Source organism: Vicugna pacos, chromosome 4 (genome assembly GCF_048564905.1).
Source record: "Vicugna pacos chromosome 4, VicPac4, whole genome shotgun sequence".
In the NCBI taxonomy this organism is placed as follows: Eukaryota; Metazoa; Chordata; class Mammalia; order Artiodactyla; family Camelidae; genus Vicugna; species Vicugna pacos.
The window spans coordinates 67,826,410-67,839,728 of NC_132990.1; the positions used below are offsets into that span (position 1 = coordinate 67,826,410).

The 13,319-nt window shown below is 36.9% G+C and overlaps 1 long non-coding RNA gene across 1 annotated transcript in view; it reads left to right on the top strand.

Annotated features, from left to right (window-relative positions):
• Positions 1 to 13,319, top strand: part of LOC140696154 (uncharacterized) — a 99,267-nt gene that overhangs the window by 448 nt on the left and 85,500 nt on the right. The window contains exons 2-3 of the long non-coding RNA XR_012072249.1: positions 214 to 281; positions 5,072 to 5,166. This is a non-coding gene — a long non-coding RNA (uncharacterized lncRNA). The remainder of the gene's footprint in view (positions 1 to 213; positions 282 to 5,071; positions 5,167 to 13,319) is intronic.

A 13,319-nucleotide genomic window follows, 5' to 3' on the forward strand; every position in this document is an offset into this window, starting at 1 on the left:
AATAGCAGAGGGCAGTCACTTTAGTTATGGGGACAAGGTAAGGCTTCTCTGAAAGGAGGTGGCATTGAGATGTGACCTGAAAGATGAGAAGGAGCCAGCCTTGGGAAGGGGGACAGGCTGGGCGGGAGGTCGGAAAGGGATACCCAGGCAGAGAGCAAAGCTCAGGCAAAGGCCTTCCCCACCTCAAGCTGAAATCTCACATTTGAATTCCAGGCTACATTTCATTCTGCGTGACTTGTCCCAATGCAAACTGATCAAAGTACAGTGATGCACACGAGCAGGTACACTTCTAAAAACATTTTATTTTGAAATAAATATAGGTTCTCAGGAAGTTGCAAATACAGTCCAGGGGGGTTATGTGTACCAATTTCCCACAACAGTTACATCTTAACTGTAGTATCAAAGCGGGAAAATTGACAGTGGTACAAGATGTGTGTATAGTTCTGTGCCTTTTTTATCACAGGCATCCATTCGTATAACCACCGCTGCAATCAAGATACAGAGCTATTCCGTCACCACAAATATCTCCCTTTGGCCATATAATATCCAATACTTTGTGGTGTTTGGGTAATTGAAATGATAGACTTTCTCTCTGGTTTTAGTTCTGGAGCCTTGAGGTTGTCAGGGTGAGAACTGGAGCACACACAATTGCAACAGGTGTTAAGAGTGGCTGATGACTTTGCTTCGGAGTGTAGACTCGTGTGTGGTACAAGCCCTATGCAGAGCTCTTAAGTTGATTTCTAGTCACATGTGGGAAAAGAACTGTTTATATTCCTGGGGGTGGAGTACAGTTTGTGCAGTCACTTGGTTTATAAACCTCCTGGAGAAGATAAGGAGGGGAGTACAGTAATTTAATGATCCTTTCTCTCTAAATTATCCTTGAGAAAGTCCACGACTTCATTTTTTCCATTCTGCAACAAATAAGCCCCAGAGGCATGAACTTCCTGTTTATGCTATGGTTCCCAGGAAAGGTGAGCAAATGGACAAGCAACTAATTAAAACCTTTCATAAAGGAGGGCTTGGTTGCAAATTGCATACTCTGAAAAAAAGTATTTAGCTTTCATTTTTGCCGGAAAGGAAAATATTTCAGAATGAATTTAATATTAGCATTCCTGCCTTCTACCTTTGTTAAAATCTCAAGGCAATCCCAACAGCATCACTTCTGGAGAGTTAGAGAAGTCTTCTCCCTTTGGGACAAAGGCTTTCGTAAACACTTTTTGGCTCTGGTTTCAGATTGCATCAGTTCCGGAGCTAATTCCAGGCCCAAAACTGTGAACAAGCTTTGACTTGATTTTTAAACTACTTTCGGGATGGATGGGAGTTTCCAAATTTTGATTTTAAAATGCTGAATTTCACTTACCTGTAAAACTGGTGTATTCTGGATTTCTCATGCATGCTCTTTATAAATGTATTGATTAAATGTACATTAAAAATCAGTATTAGTGTATCATCCTCTCCCTTTGCTGGGGGCAATTTCTAGTCCTGAATTTACTTCCAATAATGGTTAGAAGTTAGATGTTTTTTGAGAGCTTTATGCTTTAAGAACTGAGACTTACTATATAAAATTACAAATAATTTAAGGAGAGAGAATTACTATTGTATTGTTGCCTGTGACAGGACTATTATCATTTTGGTTAATTTTTCCTATAGTTGTTATTTAAAGGATGTTTACATGTAAGTTAAAATCATAATATATATTCTACATTTTCTTTCATTTTTCAATTGAAGTATAGTCAATTTACAATGTTGTGTCAATTTCTGGAGCACAGCATAATATTTCAGTCATACATGTACATACATATATTCCTTTTCATATTCTTTTTCATTATAGGTCACTCCAAGATATTGAATATAGTTCCCTGTGCTATATAGTATAAACTTATTATTTATCTATTTTATATATAATAGTTGGTATCTGCAAATCTCAAGCTCCCTATTTATCCCTTCCCATCCCTTCCCACCCTGGTAACTGTAAGTTTGTTTTCTATGTCTGTGAGTCTGTTTCTGTTTTGTAAATAAGTTTATTTGTATTTTTTGTTTAGATTCCACATATAGGTGATATCATACAGTATTTTTCATTCTCTTTCTGGCTTACTTCACTTAGAATGACGATCTCTAGGTCCATCCATGTTGCAGCAAATGGCATTATTTTATTCTTTTTAATGGCTGAATAGTATTCCATTACACACACACACACACACACACACACACACACACACACACACCACAACTGCTTTATCCAGTCTTCTGTCAATGGACATTTAAGTTGTTTCCATGTCTTGGCTAATGTAAATAATGCTGCTGTGAACATTGGGGTGCATACATCTTTTTGAATTAGAGTCCCCGCCTGAAATATGCCCAGGAGTGGGATTGCTAGATCATATAGTAAGTCTGTTTTAGTTTTTTAAGGAATCTAATGGCTGCACCAAACTGCATTCCCAGCAACAGTGGAGGAGAGTTCCCTTTTCTCCACACCCTGCCCAGCATTTACTGTTTGTGGACTTTTTTTAATGATGGCCATTCTGACTGGTGTGAGGTGATTCCTCATTGTAGTTTTGATTTGCAGTTCTCTGATAATTAGTGATATTGAGCATCTTTTCATGTGCCTGTTGGCCATTTGTATGTCTTCATTGGAGGACTGTTTGTTTAGGTCTTCTGCCCATTTTTGAATTGGTTTGTTTGTTTTTTTGTTATTAAGTTGTATGAGCTGTTTGTATATTCTGGAGATTAAGCCCTTGTCAGTAGCATCGTTTGCAAATATTTTCTCCCATTTTGTAGGTTGTCTTTTTGTTTTGTTTATAGTTTCCTTTGCTATACAAAAGCTTGTAAGTTTAATTAGGTCATTTGTTTATTTTTGCTTTTCTTTCTATTACCTGGGTAGACTGCCCTAGGAGAACATTGCTAAGATTTATGTCAGAGAATGTTTGCCTATGTTTTCCTCTAGGAGGTTTATAGTGTCTTGTCTTATGTTTAAGTCTTTAAGCCATTTTGAGTTTATTTTTGTGTATGGTGTGAGGGAGTGTTCTAAACTTCATTGATTTCCATGGAGCTTTCCAGCTTTCCCAACACCATTTGCTAAAGAGACTGTCTTTTCTCTATTGTATATTCTTGCCCCCTCGGTTGAAGATTAATTGACAGTAAGTGTGTGGGTTTCTGGGCTCTCTATTCTGCTCCATTGACCCATATGACTGTTTTTGTGCCAGTACCACTCTGTCTTGATTATAGAGTCTGTAATATTGTTTGAAGTCTGAGAGGGTTATTCCTCCAGTTTTGTTCTTTTTCTTTAGTATTGCTTTGGCAATTCTGGGTCTTTTGTGCTTCCATATAAATTTTAGGATTATTTGTTCTAGTTCTGTGAAAAATGTCCTGGGTAATTTGATAGGGATCACATTAAATCTGTATATTGCTTTGGGTATTATGACCATTTTAACACTGTTAATTCTTCCAGTCCAAGAGTGTGGGATATCTTTTCATTAAAAAAATCATCTTTAATTTCCTCAATCAATGTTTTGTAGTTCCCCATATATAAGTCTTTCGCCTCCTTGGTCGGGTTTATTCCTAAAGTATTTTGGGTTTTTTTTTTTGAGATTTTAAAGGGGATTATTTCTTTACTTTCCTTTTCTGATATTGTATTGTTAGTGTAAAGAAATGCAACAGATTTCTGTATGTTGATCTGGTATCCTGCTACCTTGCCAAATTCTCTTATTAGCTCTAGTAGTTTTTGTGTGGAGCCTTTAGGGTTTTCTGTGTATAGAATCATGTCATCTGTATATCATGATAATTTTACCTCTTCTCTTCCAATTTGGATCCCTTTTATTTCTTTTTCTTGTCTGATTGCTATGGCTAGGTCTTCCAATACTATGTTGAGTAGAAGTGGTGAGAGTAGGCATCCTTGTCTTATTCCGGATTTTAGTGGGAAGGCTTTCAGCTTTTCACTATTGAGTATTATGCTGGCTGTGGGTTTGTCAGAAATAGCTTTTATTATGTTGAGATATGTTCCCTCTATACCCACTTTGGTAAGAGTTTTTTTCATAAATGGGTGTTGAACTTTATCAGATGCTTTTTTTGCATCTATTGAGATTAATGTGTGCTTTTTTTCCCCCTTTCTTTTGTTGATGTGGTATATCACATTGATTGATTTGGTATGTTTAACCATCCTTGTGTCCCTAGGATGAATCCAACTTAATCATAGTGTATGATCTTTTTTATGTATTGTCTGATTATGTTTGCTGATATTTTGTTGAGCATTTTTACATCTGTGTTCTGTAATTTTCTTATTTGGTAGTGTCCTTGTCTGGTTTTGGTGTCAGGGTGATTGTGGCTTAACAGAATGAGTCTGGGAGTGTTCTCTCCTCTTCAGTCTTTTGGAAGAGTTTGAGGAAGATTGATATGAGTTCTTCTTTGTATGTTTAGTAGAATTCCCCAGTGAAGCCATCTAGTCCTGGATTTTTGTTTTTAGGGAGTTTTTTCATTGATGATTCTATTTTACTTCTAGTGATCAGTCTGTTCAGATTGTCTGTTTCTTCCTGATTCAGTTTTGGTGGACTATATGTTTCTAGAAACTTGTCCACTTCTTCTATGTTGTCCAGTTTGTTGCCATATAGTTGTTTATTGTATTCTCTTATGGTCTTTCATGTTTTATTTTGCTGTTATTTCCCTAGCATATTCAGGGTACCAAATTAAGTACTGATTGATGGTGATAGTGGTGATATTAAGACATGGAGATGGGTTTGAAGACAGACATGCATCATGATTTTGTAATTGAATAAGTCAGAAGGAAATCTAATTAGTCTTTTTCCTGTGTCCGTACGAGAAATGCTGTAATAACAACAACAGAGAAAAGTCCTTATTTTTTTTCCTTTAAATTGTGATTCCAGGCTGCTCATAATGCCTGTAGTGAAATTAGCTAATCAGATGCCTTTGAGAGAAAGCAGTACCAGCAAGCTATTGTCTGTTTGTGACATTTTCCCCAGAATGGTCTAACAAGGTTGACCTATTTCTCAATGTGGACTAATTCACATTTATTGTATTACAACAGCATTTTTGTCTAATTAGCTCTTTTCTTCTTTAGGAAGTTACTCTAGAAAATAAATCATAACAGGAGTTTCACCAGCGGATTTTATACATCTTGGCCGTGGCAGCAGACCAGTTACACCACAGTACTTGGTAAGAGCACTGGGAGTTCATGTTCTCAGGTCTTATAAACATAAGAAGTATTACCAAAACATTGGTGGTATTTAATAGAGTCATCTACAGCAAGAATTTTTATTAATCTGCATTATTTATTAGTTTACAAAGCATATATTTATTGAACACCTGTTATATGCCAGGCATTGTTCTAGGAACCAAGGAACAAAAAAGACAAAAATTCTTGCCCTTGTGGAGTTTACATTCTGGTATTCCTTTGCACATGTATTCGTTTGCTGGGGCTTACATAACAAAGTACCACAGACTACATGATTCAAACAACAGAATTTTATTTTTATTGCATTTCTGGAGGTGAGAAGTCCAAGGTCAAGATTCAGCAGAGTTGATTTCTTCTAAGGGGCCTGAGGGAAGCATCTGTTCCAGGTCTCTATCCTTGACTTGTAGATGGTTGTCTTCAAATTGTCTTCTCTCTGTGCATGTCTGTGTCCAAATTTCCTCTTCTTTTTAGGACACCAGTCATATTGGATTAGGGCGGACCCTAATGACCTCATTGTAACTTAATTACCTCTTTAAAGGCCCTACCTCCAAATAGTCACATTCTAGGGTAATGGCGTTTAGTATGTTCACATATGAATTTTAGGGGAACACAACTCAGCCTATAATACAACATATGACTACGGTGTATCCACATCATTGTCCTGCATGGTTTCTCATATCCATATCTCTGACGTATTCACAGTCATTCATGTTTCCCTGCAGAATGTATCCAGGTAACCTATAATTATGAGTGATTATTTTTCTAGACATGATTTGTTTTTAATAAATGTTAAAAGGAAAGTTCTTGGTTAGTAAGGACTACTTTGCTAGGAACGTTGCTCCATCTAGTGTTTGCCATATTCTACTACTTTTGTCAAAGTTATAAAAATGAATAAAGAAGAACTGTATTGGAGAAGGGGTTCTCTTTTCAACAGGTTTTTCCTCACAGATCACTAAGGATCATGGTAAAAAAAATTTTTTTTACACCACTGTATGTGGAATGGAATACAGGTCTGCATAATGACATTATTTTAAATAACTCAAGTAATATCAATATTTTCATTTACCATCATCATTAATTACTATTTATTTTTATCCCCATGAGGAAACCGAGATTGGGTTTAGTCCTTTGCCCAAGATCTCACAGATTATAAGCAGGTTTCTCCCAAGTCGGTGTGATTCCAGAGTTTAAGCTTTTAATCATTCAGAATAAGTAAAAAGAAACAAGAAGACTCAAACATTTCATAATGCATTCCTGATACGTGATGCGACTAAGCACACGCCTGAATGAGCACTCACGTTTGTCTTCAACCTTGATGTATATTTAACCTTTGTCTTGAAATAATACTTTATTGTTCAGTGTTTGTATCATCGTTGATTGATGTGTCAGAATGTGTCTGTCTGTCTTAGATATTGAATTTATAAAGGACACAATCCACAACCAGGTCAGTATCTTATAGTTTATTTCATTGTATACCTTGAATTACATTGGACATTTAAAGTAACTTAAAATTTTTGATTTTTTTGGTAATTTTAAAGAATAATTTTTGTTTGTCTGTTGTACACATTGAATGGGGCAGCTGAACTGCTGGGAGGTGTCAAGAAAGGCTTCTGCAGAAAGCTGCATTTAGTAGGATAAATACAAGTTAGAAAAGGATGCCTTATAAATACAGAAAAGCTCTTGTAAATACATGGGAGTACGACGGAGTCTTCCCATTTGGGAAGGAAATGTAAACAGTCAACTATGTAGGGAGTGGGAGTGATAAGAGATGCGAGTGAACTAAAAGGCATATGCCGAACTTAGAAGGTAATTATGAAGCCATAAGTTGTGAGCGATCTTAGCAAGAGAGGTGGACTGAACCCCTCTTTATCAAAAGATCATGTAATAGGCAGCCTGAATAGAGCTTTCCTATTAAAGAAATTGAATAAATAATAACCTTCTAAAACAGAAAATACCAGGCCTAGATGGGGGTCACTGGGATTTCTACCAAATATTTAAGAAAAAAATTACACCAATTCTCCACAATCTCTTCCATAAGATAGAAGCAGAGGGAATACTTCCTAACCCCTTCTGTGAGGCCAGCATTACTCAGACAAAGGCATTACATTAAAGGGGGTGGGTGGGTGTAGCTCAGGGGTAGAGTGTGTGCTTAGCATGCACAAGGTCCTGGGTTCAATCCCCAGTACCTCCATTAAAAAAAAATAAATTAAAAAAAAAGACATTGCATAAAAGAAAACTACAGACCACTATCTCTCATGAACACAGGTACAAAAGTTCTCAACAAAATATTAGCAAATGGAATCCAACAAGGTAAAAAAAGAATTATATACAATTACATATAAAATGGTTCAACATCTGAAAATCAGTTAATGTAATCCGTCACATCAACAGGCTAAAGAAGTAAAATAACATGATCCTATCAGTAGACACAGAAAAAGCATTTGACAAAATCTAGTTCTCATTCGTTATAAAAAGTGTGAGTGAAATAGAAACAGAGAACTTCCTCAACTTGATAAAGAACATGGACCAAAAACCTACAGTGAACATCATACTTAATAGTAAGACACTGGAAACTTTCTCACAAAGATCAGGAACAAGGCAACTCCTTTTCAACATCATACTAGAAGTCCTAGCTAATGAGTAAGATGAGGAAAGGAAGTAAAAGGTATACAGATTGGGAAGGGGGAACATTAAACTATCTTTGTTTGCAGAAGACCTGTTTGTCTATATAGACAGTCTGTACTTTTATGGTATTACATAAGGAAATAAAAGAAAGGAGGAAGTTAACAGAGAAAGGACCCAGAACAAATAGTTTCACTTACGGTGTTTCCTTATGTAGTTTACAATTAATATATGAACATAAGTTTATTGAAGTAAACCAGTCCCAGTGTATCATTTGTGACTAGCTGAACATAAAGTATATTCTCTCTATCCTTGAAATCGTTTTTTGGGGGAGGCCTTCAGACATAATGGCTTGGACCTGTTGGATGCAGTTACTACATCATTGGGAATTTTATGGGTGCTATTTGGTTGTACGCTGTATCTTGATTTTGAAAAACCTTTATTAGAAGAAGTCAGCAGGGTCATTTCAATACTGTCCTTTGAGTGATATAAGCACAGTATTGTAGGATCTGATTACTGTGCCTGAGCTCCCGGTCTTTCTACAGCACTGAATTCTTGTAGGTCATGACAAGCATTCATTCACCTTACCTTTTTTCATATTGACTAATCTCCATTTATAGAAAAGGAAAATGAGCGATGTATTAGCTACTGAAAAATAATAGCTACCATGTCTTAAATGTTTACTCTACGCCAGGAATCATATTAATTGCTTTACCCAATTAACTTCTTTAATCTTCATAAAAACCCTGCCTGGTAGTTCTCAACTCTATTCTAAAATGAAGAAGCTGAGATTCAAAAAGATCGAGTAACTTGGTCAGAGTCACTGTGGCAGACAGGATAAAGACATGGCTAAGAGCACAGGCTTTGTGGTGCTGTTGCTTGTAGTGAATCCTTGTTCCACCATTTCTCTGCTCTCTGACCTTGGGAAAGTTTTTAACTCCTTTAAACTTCATTTTTTCATTTGTGAAATGAAAGGGTAAGTGAACTAATCCATGTAAAGTGCTCAGCACAGTGCCTGGTACACAGTAAGCACTTCATAAATGTTAGTGGTTACTAAAAGTAATGGTATATTATACAGTCATTACATACAATATTTATTACTACAACAAACAAGTGACACCATGGATTTAAATTTAGATCACCTTGACCTCAAAGCTTCCTCATTTCCCTCTATTCAACACTGTCCCTGTAAGTTTTCAGTGGTTGATGAAGGCAAAACTAATTCTCTTTAAATTGCTTAGATTCTATTATAAGAAATTTTGCCAGCTTATATCAGTCAGGATAGAGTAGATTATGCTGCTAATGATCAGCCTTCATATTGCAATGATGTATTACAACACCTTTATTAAGAAATAAATTTCATGTCCTACATGGGATGACAACGGCTTTTTCATCATAGTTACCCAGGGATCTCAGCTGATGGAGGCTCCATCCTGAAACATGCTTCCACCGTCACCAAGGGAGGGAAAGGGGGACATGGTAACTCATGCACTGTCTCTTGAAGGCTTCTGTTTGGAAGAGACACAGGCACTGCTATTTATATTTCACCGATCAAAGTCAGTAATATAACCAGGTCTAATTTCAATCAAGCAGGGGAAAGTGCAGTTTTCTAGGTTTAGAAAAGAAAGGAGAATTAGATCTCAGTGAATAGCATTAATGACTGCCATATCAATAAGTTGAATTTTTTCAATTTCCTAATTTGATATTTATCTTTTCAATTTCTAAATCTGCCCCCATCCTTTCTGGTGTATAGAGGTCTTCCTTGACTTATGACGGGGCTGTGTTCCAATAAACTCATCATAAGTTGAAAATATCATAAGTTGAAACTGCATTTAGTACACCTAACCTACCGAACATCGTAGCGTAACATAGCCTACCTTAAATGTGCCCAGAACACTTAGGTTAGCTTACAGTTGGGCTAAATCATCTCACACAAAGCCTATGTTATAATAAAGTGTTGATTATCTCATGGAATTTGTTGAATACTGTACTGACAGTGAAAAACAGAATGGTTGTCTGAGTACAGAATGGTTGTAAGTGTACTGGTTGTTTCCCCTCGTGATCGTGTGGCCCATTGGGAGCTACGGCTGCCTAGCATCGAGAGAGAGTATCATCACTAGCTTGGGAAAAGATCAAAACTCAAAGTACAGTTTCTATTGGACAAGTATCACTTTCACACCATCGTAAAGTCAAAAAATCATAAGTTGAACCATAGTAAGTTGAGGACTGTCTATAGAGTCTTCATGGAAAAGCCTAAAAATATGGTTTCAGAGAAACACCTCTCTTTCAGAGGTGTATCACAGTTATCTGGAGACTTTTTCAAAATCATGTTCCCAGGCTCCACCCGAATCCAGTAAATGGAAGTTATCTAAAGGTCACGTTCTGGGTGTGTGTCTTTAGAAAAAGCTCCCCACATGATTCTGGTATGCTCCCTGTTGTGACTCTACAATTGAAAACTCATTTGTTTTCAAGGGTTGCTTTTAAGACAAATAGGAAGAAACAGCTGAAAAGATCAGAAAGAGGAAAGCATCAGGGCAGAAATTTTGACCTAAGTGTAGTGGGGTTCTCAGCACAGGCTGAAGCTGTGCTCACCTCACAAGTCAGTATATCTGGCTTCTGGCATGCCTGGGTGACTCCAGGGTTCCATTTCCGTAAGGGAACCCCAGTCCTCATGAGAAAGACCTCATCTTAAGTTTAGGGAGGCTTGACTCCTGCCCCAACATTTTATTGAAAAAAATTTAATCATGCAGAATGTTAAAGTAATTTACCCACCACTTAACTCTGTAAGTGCTAGCATTTTGCCATTTTTGTTTTATTTGCTTTTTTTGTTTGTTTGTTTTTTTGACATCCACTGATGATTGTTGCTTGAATCAATTATTTCATTGAGGGGCAGGAAGTGCTGAATGGTGATTTTCTGATTCTATTATTACTTTCTACATTTATTATCATTATCTAACATTCTTTAATAAAGAAGAGCTTCCTTTATTAGCTGGAGACGAATTAAGTTTTTTTCCTAAAAAGGCAGAGGAAATAAATGCTTAGTTCTTTAAACTGGGAAAAAATTTTCAGGAGCCTGTGTTTGATTTAAGGACATATGACCAACATTGTAGTGGACAGATGACCTGAGTATAGCAGAGGCTCGTGCATATCGTTCTATAGCCCAGCTCTCAGATCAGAAAGAAAGAGCACGGTAGCTGCAGTGGAAGATGGTGTAGGAATTATAGTGGCTGTAACACTGAGAACAGAAAGCATCACTAGCATCAGCTGCAAGGCTTGGGAAGTGTCAGAGAACAGGACCTATCGCACAGACATTGGCAGATTCCATCAGCACTGGTACCTGTTGATGGGTTCCAATGGCTAGCCGTAGTACCATCAGTGGGCATGGCAGCATGGCTGCTGTTTTGTTCATTAGCAACATCAGGGAAAATCACCAGCAGAGGAGCAAAATGGCACCAACCAAGTGGGTAATCAAGAGGATTCTTCTGTAGAGCATCCATGCAGCAGCCATTGGGGTGCCCAAAGCTGCTGCAGGGAAACTGGAGCTCTTGAAGTGCCGGTAGAGTCAGAATCTGAGTCAGAGACATCAGACTTGGGAGACATACTGAGATCCTACCTTACCCTTGGGCTGTGTGATATGGGGAAAAAGTGCTGCATGAGAGAGAATGGCAGGTAGCTCAGACTGCAAGAGAAAATCCAAAGATCCCAGTTGACTAGTTGAGGGACCAGGAGATCCTTGGGTGTTTGATGACAGGCTTAAGGAAGCTAACCTCTGGCAGAAGTGGGCAGGTTTCTGATCTACAAATGTATCTCTCCATTTCTTCAAATCTTCTTTTATACCTCTCAGTGCCATGTGATTTGTTATGGTAAACACTGAGATTCAATTAAAGATACATTAGAAATTTATTCCTGATAGAATCCACATCCTCTGAAAAGTTAAAATGGTCTAAATAAGATTTCTTTTACTCTGTACTGAACATAGGGGTTGTGGTTACTAAAAGTCAAACCAGGACTGCGGTCGCCTGAACTGACTCCTTGGAGGAAGAAAAGATGGTTCTGCTTCTTCTGAAGCGTCGCATCCGATCAGCAGGCCTCGGTCGTTTAGGGATTGACTTTGCAGTGAGGAAGCCAGCCGTCTTGCTGGTTCAACATTTTAGTGGGAACCTGGACCTACAGTGATATTTTAAAATGATATTAAAGAAGGCCCTGAGAGTCCAGGAACCTCAGCAGATTTTGAAGGCCTCAAAGAGAGAGGAATTCAGCATCATTACATATACTGCAAGCAAAACTTGGTGGAGATAAATCTCTTGTGTTTGGTTTGTACCTTGAGAAAGAAGAGTGAATAATGGAAGCTTTAAAAAGTACTTTCTTATATTCTTAATGAAATCTCCACACAGAATTTAATTCTATGGGCTTAGAGTTCTTCTAGCTTTGTAAAACTCCAGATTAGAGGACCATTCAGAAAGGACATGTCCATATGTTAATTGCTGAATTTAATAGATGGAACAGGGGATGAGCCTTTTCGTGATAAACAATATAATCTCTGATGATTATTTATGATCACAAGGAAAGTCTACAAAAAGCTACCAGAAAGTTTTTAAATAAGGAAAAAGCATGACTGCATGCCTTTTCAAGGTCATAGTGGAGCATTGTCTAATAGACCCATCCCCAAATTATTTCTCTATATGGTCTGCTTAAGTTGATTCATTACTTAACTCGTGACAAAGCCTGTGCGATTATATGTTTACTTTAACAAGGTTTGAAGCAGAGGTTTTATCTGTTTGTTGTCAGAGTTTGTCTGTTGAAGATGCAAATGATTGCTGTCTGATAGAAAAGGTTACTATTTTATTGCCCTGTAAGCTATTAACCGGTTTTGTGTCTAACTTCAAGTTTTTTCAGCATGCCATGCTAAGTTGACTGTATAAATCTCTTTGATGCTTCTTAATGTAGCTGAATTGTTCTGCTGTTTCCCTCATTAATAAGTTAAGCATATTTGACTTGTTCTCACTGTATATTTATGTGATTCATGATTTTAACTTTTTAAAGAATTATACTTTGAATAACATATTAGTTTACAAAGGTATCAAGGCAGACATAGTTATTAATTCCTAAATACCATATTTTTAATTTAAGTCAGGTGTCACCCAGTATATGGGAAACATAGCATTTGATGGTTTTACATTTTTGTAAATACGTAGACATTTTAATTGAAATGGCCAAACATAACGTTCACCAATATATTTGGAATTTATGCAGTATTTAATTAAAGATAAACACTTTCTAACTGTTAAAAAAAATAAATAAAAGTCAAACCATATACAGGAAGTAAAGAAATAATGATTGCTCTTTCCTTTCACTTTTAGGGTTTTTTTGAAATATAAAAAAAAATGACATTTTGTCACCCCACATTTCCCCTAAATATTGGTTTCTCAATGGAGAAGTGGAAACTGTTGTTCTATTGGAAGAAAAGAAGTTGAGAACTATTGCTGTTTGGTTGTATTTTTATTATTTACTA